This window comes from Pseudonaja textilis, unplaced genomic scaffold, assembly GCF_049901715.1.
Source record: "Pseudonaja textilis isolate UNSWEBS1 unplaced genomic scaffold, rPseTex1.2 PTEXCTG119, whole genome shotgun sequence".
Taxonomy (NCBI): domain Eukaryota; kingdom Metazoa; phylum Chordata; class Lepidosauria; order Squamata; family Elapidae; genus Pseudonaja; species Pseudonaja textilis.
In genome coordinates, this window is record NW_028262452.1 from 25236 (window position 1) to 35233 (window position 9998).

Sequence of the window (9998 nt, forward strand, 5' to 3'; positions counted from 1 at the left end):
TCACCTGAAGGAGGAGGGAGAGTTCCGTGCAGAGAAACAAGCGGAGAAAGTGGGAGGGAGGATCCCTTCAGTTTTGGCGGTCTGCTGCTCGAAGGGGTTCATGGCAGCCCCAGAAGGGATCCTCCACTTTCTCTGCTCTTTTTCCGAATCTCATCTGGATTTTCTTCTTCGCATGGAGGGGTGGACTTGATGTCCGTTCAGGTACCCAAACTCTCCCGTTCAGAAAGGGAATCTCCTTGGTCAGTTGCCTTGCTTGCTTTCTCTTCCTGCCTTCTGGAGCTTTGAGAGAATAGGTTGACAGGAAGGGTCCCTCCTCCTCTTACCCCCTCCCCCATTCAGATCAACAATCACCTTTCTTGAACCAGAATTGACCTTCCATTTGCGGTGAGTCAGAAAACCCCTCAGTGCTGGTGTGAAACCGGCCCTCCGGCAGCTTCTTGGCCAGGAAGTGAGCCAAAGGCAGAAGCTTTAGAAGGGCGGGGCGGGCAGTGACCCTATTTGATGAAAGGAGGGGCGCTCCCACCATTTGTGTGTGTGAGTGTGTGTGAAGGTGCCCAAGAGTTCCCCAATCAACCCCCAAGTCCTCGCTGGCTGTGGGGTTGCGCCTCCCCTTCTCTCATCCACCGCAGCCTCACTCCACACTGTATTGAAGGGGGGGAGGGCAAAAGGAATCCCACACTCCCCTCCAGGGATGGCATGAACCCCCCCTTGAGCCGCAGCCCCCCCCAAGACTGAAAAGGTTCTCTCTCCAACTTTCTCAGCTTCTCTCTGCGCTAAACTATTTTCTCTTGCGGGTGAAGTCAAGGGAGACAGATGACGCTAAAGAAGGCAGGATTCTCGTTGGTCCTCCTGTTTCTGGGCATTCCCAAGACTCATATTGAGATAAAAAAAGCTCCCCCCGCCCAATCCAGACTCACAGATTCCTCCTCTGGGGCTGGGAGCCTCTGCGTCTTCCCTCTGTTTTGGGGGTGCTTGTGGTGCAGCATCCTTGGGCTTGCTGGGCTCTCCCTGATGCTGCTGGTGGGGGCGGTGGCCCGGATCCCTGGGAGCGAAGGGGGGAAGGAGACCTCCGGTAAGGAGGGGACTCGGTGCGGGAGGAAGTGGCTGGGAGAAGGAGTGGGCTGGGAATGACCCCCAGAGGGGGGAAGAAAACTGATGGGTTTCCAGGCCTCCAACGGCCTCTGCGTGGTCTCCCCCCTCCTGCCCATATTGCCCCTCACAAGGATGGAGAGGGACCCCTCCCCCCACTCCCCAATTGTAACTGAGGTGGGGAGACTCGGCCAGGCCCCTCTTTCGTCCCCCCCCCCTTTGTCTGGGTTGGAGTCAGCTGCCTCGAAAGAGGAAGGGAAGAAAAAGCGAAAGAGGGAAACTGAGGCATTTTCAGTCCTGAAGCCACAGAAGGAAAAAGAGGCAGTGAAGCCAAAGTATTCACTTTTTCTTCTGAATCTCACATTTGAGGCTTTGAAGGTCGGGCAAGAGGGGAGCTTCTGGAGGAATTTCGGCCAGAGATCAGGAATCCCCCACCCTCCATAATCCCCCATTGCTCTATCAGGACCTAGAGTGGGAGGGGGGAACGGAGGTAGAAGGATTTGGGGGGCTCCGAGTGGCTCCTCCGGAACTGGCTCTCCTCTGTGAGCGGAGCTGGAGACTGTCCCTTTGAGAGGCTCTTGGAGGGTTCAGGGGGTCTTTTCAGGGAGCGGGATAGGAAACGGGTGATCCCCGGGAATCCTCCAAAGGCCGGGAGTTGGACTGAAGAGTTGGGGAAGAAAAGTTGGGGGGGGACTCAGTGAAGATGAATAGTGAAGGGTGTGAGACCCCAGGATAGTCGGTCTAGATGTCCTCCTTGTGTCCCCTCCCCATATTTCCCACTCTCCAAAGAAAGAGAGAGTGGAGGGATATGGATATTACTTTCCCTCCAGCCCTTCCCCCACCATTCCTCCCCCTTGAGATCCAATGTGTTCACTGCAGAGACTTCATGGGATTCCTGCACCAGGTGAGCTCCTGCAGGACTTTTTCCACTGGGGAGGATGGAGGGGGCTCCTCCCTCCCCTCCTTTCTTCCCTCCCTCTCCTTTCTTCCCTCCCCTTCCAGACATCCCCTCCCCTGCAGCACATCTGCCCTCCTCTCTCAGGCCAACAGAGTTCCTCTTCCCTCCTCCAGGGGGCGTCTCCCACTGCTATCTCAAAGGAGGATCCCACATCACCCTCCCTCCCTTTATTTATTTATTATTTGTCAGGCAATTATAAGATAACAAGTATAAGTATAAACATACATGAATACATGAAATGGATACATATAAGAAAAAAACAGTAGGACAGGGACGGTAGGCACTTTGGTGTGCTTATGCACACCCTCTACAGACCTCTCAGGAAAGGGGTGAGGTCAATAGTAGACAGTCTCAGGTTAAAGTTTTTGGGTCTGTGGAAAGGGAATTTCACGAAGGCAGTAGTGTCACACAAAAAAACAGGAAAAGCCCAAGGGGAACATCAGGTCAGCCAGAAAACAAACGTACATAGGAAAAGGAATCAAATAAAAAGTATTAAAGAATCCCTATAGACAAAAGCCTAAGTAATTAAGAAAACTAGACAAATAGGAAAAGGAAACAAAAGATAATTTAGAAAACCCTTACAAACACAGGACATACCAAATAAGCAAAACAAAAGACACAAAATATAAATTACAAAAGGGACAGACAGGAGATTGCCACAGAACAAATATGAAAAACTATCTTAAAGCTAAAAGAGATTACAGAAAACCAATAATACAATCTGGCCACCCCGTGGAGTTTGCCCTTCGGCAGAAATAAAAGACAAACTCAAACAGGGTTTGAAACATTAGGCCTAAATATACTCACACAAAATCAACTTACAAAGGGAGAAGAGTATAAAAAAACAGGGACTTACCATAAGAAGCTAGCTAGCCCAGGAATGCAGACTTCTCGCTGTTCTCTGCCTTCCTGAAAAATAAAAAGATCCAGTTTTCAAGCAGTTGTCCGTATCCTTGCGCCGGAGCTCTCCCAGCGGGAAAACCAAATCCTTGAAAGAAAGGCATTTTGACACCTTTCAACAGGTCCTTTTCCTACTGGCTGGGAACTATGGGCTTTGGATTCCAAACTGACAGCCCTCCTTCCCCTCACAGCCTGTTTTCTGCTCCAGCAGAAGGATGAGTGCTGCTTCCTCAATGGGATGCAGCAGGTGCAGTTCCTGCACCGCTACTTCTACAACCGGCAGGAATACGTCTGCTTCAACAGCAACCTCGGGAAGCACATGGCCGTCACTGTGTTGGGGGAAGCAGATGCAGACTATTGTAACAGAAATGAGCTGTTCCTGCAGTACCAGAAAGCCGCTGTGGATTATTTCTGCTGAAAGGCCTATGAGGTGCCAAAAGGGAGGAGCGCATGGTTGACTGGAGAGGTAAGTCCGGGGGGGGGGCTCTTCTTCCCTGAGAGTGGGAGACCAGGACCTCGCTTCCCTTTCCTTCCCTTCCCTTCCCTTCCTGGGGATTCTCCCAGGTGAAGGTTCAACTTCCTTCTTCGTTCTGCTTTCTCAGAGGTACGAAATCTCCCTCTTCTCCCCAAGATCCAAACTCTCTTCCTGCCTGGAATCTGGGATCCCTTTGACACCCACCCCCCCACAGGATATCCAGTACCCCAGGATTAAGGTAATATTGAACTTTTAAGAAAAGAAAAGTGAGCGGTGAAAATACAAAAGACAGAAAAAAAATAAGAAAATAATTTTGACAGCTAAGCGGGGCTTCGAACTGGGAAAGGAAGAAGCCAGAACGAAAGACTTAATTAAATTGGACTAAAATACTTTGGCAATAAACAGACATAAAATAAAACTGGACTTAAGATTGTCAAAAATAATAATAAAACTTACAAATTGGAGGCTGGATTGTGCTGGAACATTGAGGTTCAAAAAACCCTAAATTAAAAAATAGGGGGAAAGGGTGAAGACTTTGTATAACAGAGAGAGCCACCTCCTGACAAAAATTCGAACTCAAACAAAAGGGAAAGCATCATGTTTCTGTATGAACTTGTGTTGATATAATGTTAAAGAAATATTGAAACAAAGTAAGAATCTTAGAAAGTGAAAGCTGAACCAGAATAAAGAAAGAAGCAAGGAAAGACTGATTGTGAGTTTGATTGATGTTTTTGGTATAGACCCTGGGCTGGAACAATTGAGAACTCTAGAAAACTGGAAGAAGAAAGAAGGAAAGTAAAAGTGTTTTTTGTGGACTTCAACGATTATAAAATATAAGAGTGTGTAATGATGATATCGGAAAATCGGGAATATCGGAGATCCCTCAGTGGCTGAAGTATTGGACAGCGCCGACTATAAAAAGCCAGCGCTGGCCACAATTGTTGCTTTTTGAACCCATTTGTAAATAAAGAGTTCTCTACACTGCTGGGTCCATTCCTTCCTTGCGTATCTTAACACTGGCGATGAAGGTGGGATACTAAGGAAGACAAAGGACCTCATGGAGCACCACGGCCATTTTCCAGCTGACCGTTCAGACCGACAGCGAACCAACATGGCCCATCGACCCCTATCCATTACATTCAACCCAGACAAAGAGAAGTGGTCTTCGTATGTGGGAAGATTCAACCAGAATTTGGTCATGAATGGGATGAAAACAGAATCTGATAAAAGGAAGAAGGCATACTTCTTTACCTATTGTGATTCAGAACTCTATGAACTAGCAGAAGCCCTCATTGCAGAAGATTTGGAAAAGGTCTCCTGGAATGAACTGCAACAGGCATTGAAGGGGCATTTTGATCCTACCCCATCGTACATGGCAAACTGAAATGACTTCTGTACTCGAATCCAAAAAGAAGGGGAACTTTTCTGCCCTCTGCACAGAGGCGGATTTATAAACTGTACAGATGCAGATAGATAACAAGACATCCATAACAAAGAACACTTATTGGTTCATCAGGTATCCTCATAAGTCACATTTGTGATGAAGTTCTTCTTTAATGACCAATCCTTTGTATGTCTGCCTTGCAGTAAAAGATGGTTATCTCCTAACCCATCTCGTAGTGATAGAAATAAGCTGCCATGAGTTAGAGAGTTCAGGCAAAAGTGAGGGAAACTCCCCCAACCCTTCAAGGGTCAATTTAGTGACCAATCAGGATTATAGATGTGGTCACAAGATATGGACTACATTTCCCATGATACCTTTAACTACATTTACCATGATGCCTTCCCTTAAGGGGACAGCTCATAATTCCTAAGTAACTATCCAATTCCCATAGACTGGCTGGGACAGTACACACCCCACCTGGAATTGTAAATTCCACTATTAAAAGAAGAAAAAAAAATTAACTGTAAACTAAGATAATCAGTAAACAGTAATACTATGAATAGCAGATAACTATATAACTAAGAAAAATAGTTAGCTATGTAACTAAGAAAAACAGTAAACATTAATAAAGCATCAAACAAAGCAAAGCATGCAAAGCTTGAGATTCAATCTTCAAATTCGGCCTCTTGGTGCAAGTCTGCTGGTCACCTCTGGCGGCCTTTTAGAGTGTACAGGTACTCTTGGTGGCAAAAGTGAAAATCTGCTGGTCACCTCTGGTGGCCTTTTAGGGTATACAGGTACTCTTGGAGGCAAAGGTAAAAGTCTGCTGGTCGCTTCTGGTGGTCTTTTAGGGTTGTAATGATACTCTTGCTTCCACGGTGTCAAAGGGGGTCGGGAAGCTGTTGGAAAGGGTGTTGCGTAAGCATATGCCCGTGTAGAGTGTCTTAGTGGATGTCTGGTGCTTGTTGGTGGCCGTCAAGGGTGTCTACCGAAAGTGTACTGATTGCCAGCGTCCTTTTAGGCTGGAATGTCACTCTTGTTTTCGATGGTGCTAAAGGGTGTCGGAAGGCATTTGGAATGGATGGTGCTAAGGCACTTGCCTGGGTTGGGGCCTGCATCCGATTGTCACAAACAATTCCTACCATCCCCCATCCTAGTGGAGATTTGATGGCCACTGGGCCGTCTACAGGGCCACCGACTGGCTCAGAGAAGAGAAAAGCGTGTGGGGCATTATTTTCCAGCAAGAGTAGGATCTCAGCCTCTGGATCTAGAGTGGGAAAGTGATGAGTCAGGTACTGTAGGTGAGGCATGCTACTTATGACCTCAGGTGTTGCGATCTGACTTTGGTCATTTGGTATCCCATTGCATTCAAATACGGGTGGTAGTGGGAAACAGGAACTTCCATCTAATGACTCTATGCAGAGTCCAGTCACTCTCCAACCCACCGTGCTTCTTGGTCCATGGCACGTTAATACAGAGAAGTGAAGTTTGTTCTGTTGCACCTCAAAGAGGTTGAAGAATGTGAATTTGACCAGGGTGCTGGTGCTTTGAGTGTCTATCCGCACGTACATTTTCGTGGCATCTTCAGGGCGTCCTTCATGGTATACTTTGGCTAAATAGATGGGAAGACACGAACGAAAACATGGTGAATCGGTGCACAGTGCTGTGCAGTTGACACTCATCCATGGTTTTGGTTGCAGTTTGTCAGTCTGCCAAGAAGCCCTGCATGCTTCTGTGTTATGTTGAGGCTTCTTGTCCGAAGGAGGTTTACGAGATATCTGCAGTGGTGGCTCCGAGTCTGGATGCAGCGTGGTCGGGTGTTGGTCACTATGGCAAAAATCGCATTGCACCTTGGCTGTGCAGTACTTGGATGGGTGTTTGGATTTGCAACACTTGTAGCAGTATTGGTACTCCCTTACTAACTTTCCGTTGGGTGAGTGACCCAGTACAGCTGTTCAGCAAGTGACGAGTGTGGTGCATAGGACAAAACTATATTCTCCCTGAGTTCGGAGATCTAAATTGGGTTGTATCAGATGAATCCTCTCCCCAACTGTGTTTGGATGAGGAGTCGATCTCGGTTTTAGGGACAGCCATGAAGGGTCTTTCCCTCGTAGTGTGCATAGGGCCTGAGGGCGATATATGGTTGCTGTTGTATCTTCTTTCATTAGGAGGACTAACAGCTCTGAGTCCATGGGCCCGGTGTGTGTTGCAGACTGTTGCCTGGTGGGATACAAATTCTTCAAGAAGTGTGAAGGGTATGAAGCGGTGGCGACCCTTGGCCATGAAGGTGTCAGTCAACTGGAGCCACTTTTCAATTAGCACCTGCAGAAGTTTTCCAACAATTTTGTTCTGCATGTTGACGTGATCGAGACAGGCGAGTCCTGGTAAGTTGGGATCCCGTTGTGCCGTTCTCAGCTGGACAAGTATGCTAGCAAGGTCTATGATTTGGCGAGGCTTGTTGATAGGAATTTTAGGAAAACTGTTGAGGCTATCCAAGAGTGTTGCTTCAACATCCTCGGAAGCGCCATACAGTTCGTGAAGCCTTTTCCATGATAACCGTAGGGCAGCGGCTGGGTCGTCTAAGTGGGATGCATAAAGTGCTCTTGGTATTTCGGCAGACTGTGGCCCTAGCCATGCTATCAAGTGTCTGATTATTTCACCAGGGTTCAGGTGTGCTGCCTAAATGGGGCACAGGAAAAGTTTCTTCCATACTACATTCTTGATTCTCCTTCCCATTATTACCTTCAAAGCAAAAGGGAAAATAAAATGTTAGAGAAAAAGATCAAACTGTAAAAAGTAACATGAATTTCCTTCTGAATTTCTCTGAAATTCCACTAGGTTGTATGTTTGCATGTCTACAGGAGTGTGATATAGACATGATGATTTCTATATTCATGAGGCAAGAAAGCTTTGAAAATATCTAGAAAATATCTTTTTCTTTACAATTATCTCTATATATGCAAATCTCACTCAGAGTCAGTTTTCAGTTAAGAAATAGAATAGAATAATAGAAGGGACCTTGGACGTCTTCTAGTCCAACCCCCTGCTTAAACAGGAAACCTTACACCACTTCAGACAAATGGTTCTCCAACATCTTCTTAAAAATTTCCAGTGGGAGCATCCACAACTTCTGGAGGCAAGTTGTTCCACTGATTAATTGTACTAACTGTCAGGAAATTTCTCCTTGGTTCTAAGTTGCTTCTCTCCTTAATGAGTTTACAAGATGAGTTTATCAGGCTAGAACACTGGGCCGTATCTAACAAAATGAAATTCAATATAGAGAATAGTAAAGTCTTACACTTAGGCAAGAAAAACCAAAAATACACATATAGACTGGGTGAAACCAGGCTAAATAGCAGTAACTGTGAGAGGGATCTTGGAATCTTAGTGGACAACCAGCTAAATATGAGCCAGCAGTGTGCAGCAGCTGCCCAAAAAGCTAATGCAATCCTAAATTGTATTAACAGAAGGATACAATCAAGATCAAGGGGGGGACTAATACCACTCTATAAAGCCTTAGTAAGACCACACCTAGAGTACTGCATCCAGTTTTGGACACTACATTATAAAAAATATGTTGAGGTTCTAGAAAAAGTACAAAGAGCAACCAGGATGATTAGGGGACTGGAGACTAAGAATGGTTACAGGAACTGGGCCTGGCTAGACTAGGGAAGGGAAGGACCAGGGGAGACATGATAGCAGTCTTCCAATATTCGAGGGACGGCCACATAGAGGATGGGGTCAAGCTACTTTCTAAAGCAACTGTAGGCCTGACAAGGAATAATGGATGGAAACTGAACAAGGAGAGATTCAACCTGGAAATTAGGAGAAACTTTCTGACAGTAAGAACAATCAAACAATGGAACAGAAGTCGCCCTCGGAAGTTGTGGGAGAGCCATCTCTTCTTGAGACTTTCAAGAAGAGATTGGACTGCCGTTTGTCAGAAATGGTGTAGGGTCTGCTGCTTGGGTGGGGGGTTGGACTAGATGACGTACAAGGTCCCTTCCCTTCCTGATTATCTGCTGTGTCCTCCCTCTCGCGGTGCCTGGAGGCTGTTAGGGGCTGGATGGGGAGCAACGGGTTGAAACTAAACTCTTGTAAGACCGAGTGGCTCTGGGTTTGGGGTTCATTGGCTCATGTAGAATTGTCACCTTTAGTCTTAGATGGGGTGGCACTACCCCAGACACTGTGTGTAATCTAGGGGATTTCCTAGATTCACGACTCCTATTTGAAGAGCAGGTGGCAGTCGTGGCCAGGAGGAACTTTGCGCAACTTCAGGTTGTGCGCCAGTTACGCCCTTTTCTGGACCAACAGTCCCTACTCACAGTCACTGATATCCTAGTCACTTCCTGTCTTGACTATTGCCACGCACACTACATGGGGCTGCCCTTGAGCATCTGGAGGCTCCAGTTTCAAAATGCAGCGGCCCGAATGGTTTCGTGCAGACCCCGGTTTTTAAGGGTTTTTTAAAAAATGGTCATGTGGCAATGTATTTATTTATTTTTCATTAGCCTTGCACAATTGGGAGTCAAAGAATTACCAAAAAAAAATTGGGTCTCTAGAAGTTCCCGACACTGTGATACATTTATTCCTATTTCTTGAAGGACTTTTTAAAAACTGCTTCTTGTAAACTCCAAGGAGAACATAGCAGAACAAAATAACCAGAGGAAGCTATGCTGGCCGACAGCAACTTCAACCTGCTTTTCTGGTCTCCATGTTGTGGAAGAACACAAAAATAATACAGGCCAAACAAAGTGGGAGGGGAATAGAAGGAGAGAGCCCTCTGCATACCCGCTTCACTTCCTGAAGGAAGAATAGAAATCTAATATCATTCCCTTTCTTACTTGATTTGGAGGTTCAACCGCTGTTTGATCTCCATCATAAAAATCACAAAGCTTCATTCTTTGTTTCTCTGTAAGGAGTAAATAATTTCCAAATGCATAATTAACAAAATAGGAGGAAGTATTCTACAGAAGGAAAGGGAGAGTGAAGATAAGAGAGATGGGGTATTAGAGGATATTCCATTACCTCCTGAAGTGTCTTGACATGGATTTTCCCAAGGGATCCTCCTGAAAACTAGCTTCTGAGGAGGATTTGATGGGTTCTTTCCCTCAGGATCTATGATCTCCACAGTGCAGTACTTCAAGTAGGAGGAAGGAAGGAAGAAGCAGAATTAATGTATGTCACACAAC

The 9998-nt window shown here is 46.2% G+C and overlaps 2 long non-coding RNA genes and 1 pseudogene across 2 annotated transcripts; 2 read left to right on the forward strand and 1 right to left on the reverse strand.

Moving 5' to 3' along the window:
• The first annotated feature begins 813 nt into the window (after positions 1–813).
• Positions 814–3383, forward strand: LOC148123871 (H-2 class II histocompatibility antigen, A beta chain-like; annotated as a pseudogene).
• A 10-nt stretch (positions 3384–3393) lies between these two features.
• On the forward strand, positions 3394–4264 carry LOC148123872 (uncharacterized). The gene is made up of 3 exons (XR_015740488.1): positions 3394–3413; positions 3550–3660; positions 4163–4264. It is a non-coding gene; the product is annotated as an uncharacterized LOC148123872 (long non-coding RNA).
• A 1170-nt stretch (positions 4265–5434) lies between these two features.
• LOC148123873 (uncharacterized) lies at positions 5435–9863 on the reverse strand. Its single transcript, XR_015740487.1, has 3 exons — positions 9835–9863; positions 9651–9718; positions 5435–7548 (listed from the first exon to the last, which is right to left on the reverse strand). It is a non-coding gene; the product is annotated as an uncharacterized LOC148123873 (long non-coding RNA).
• Between the last annotated feature and the right edge of the window lie 135 nt (positions 9864–9998).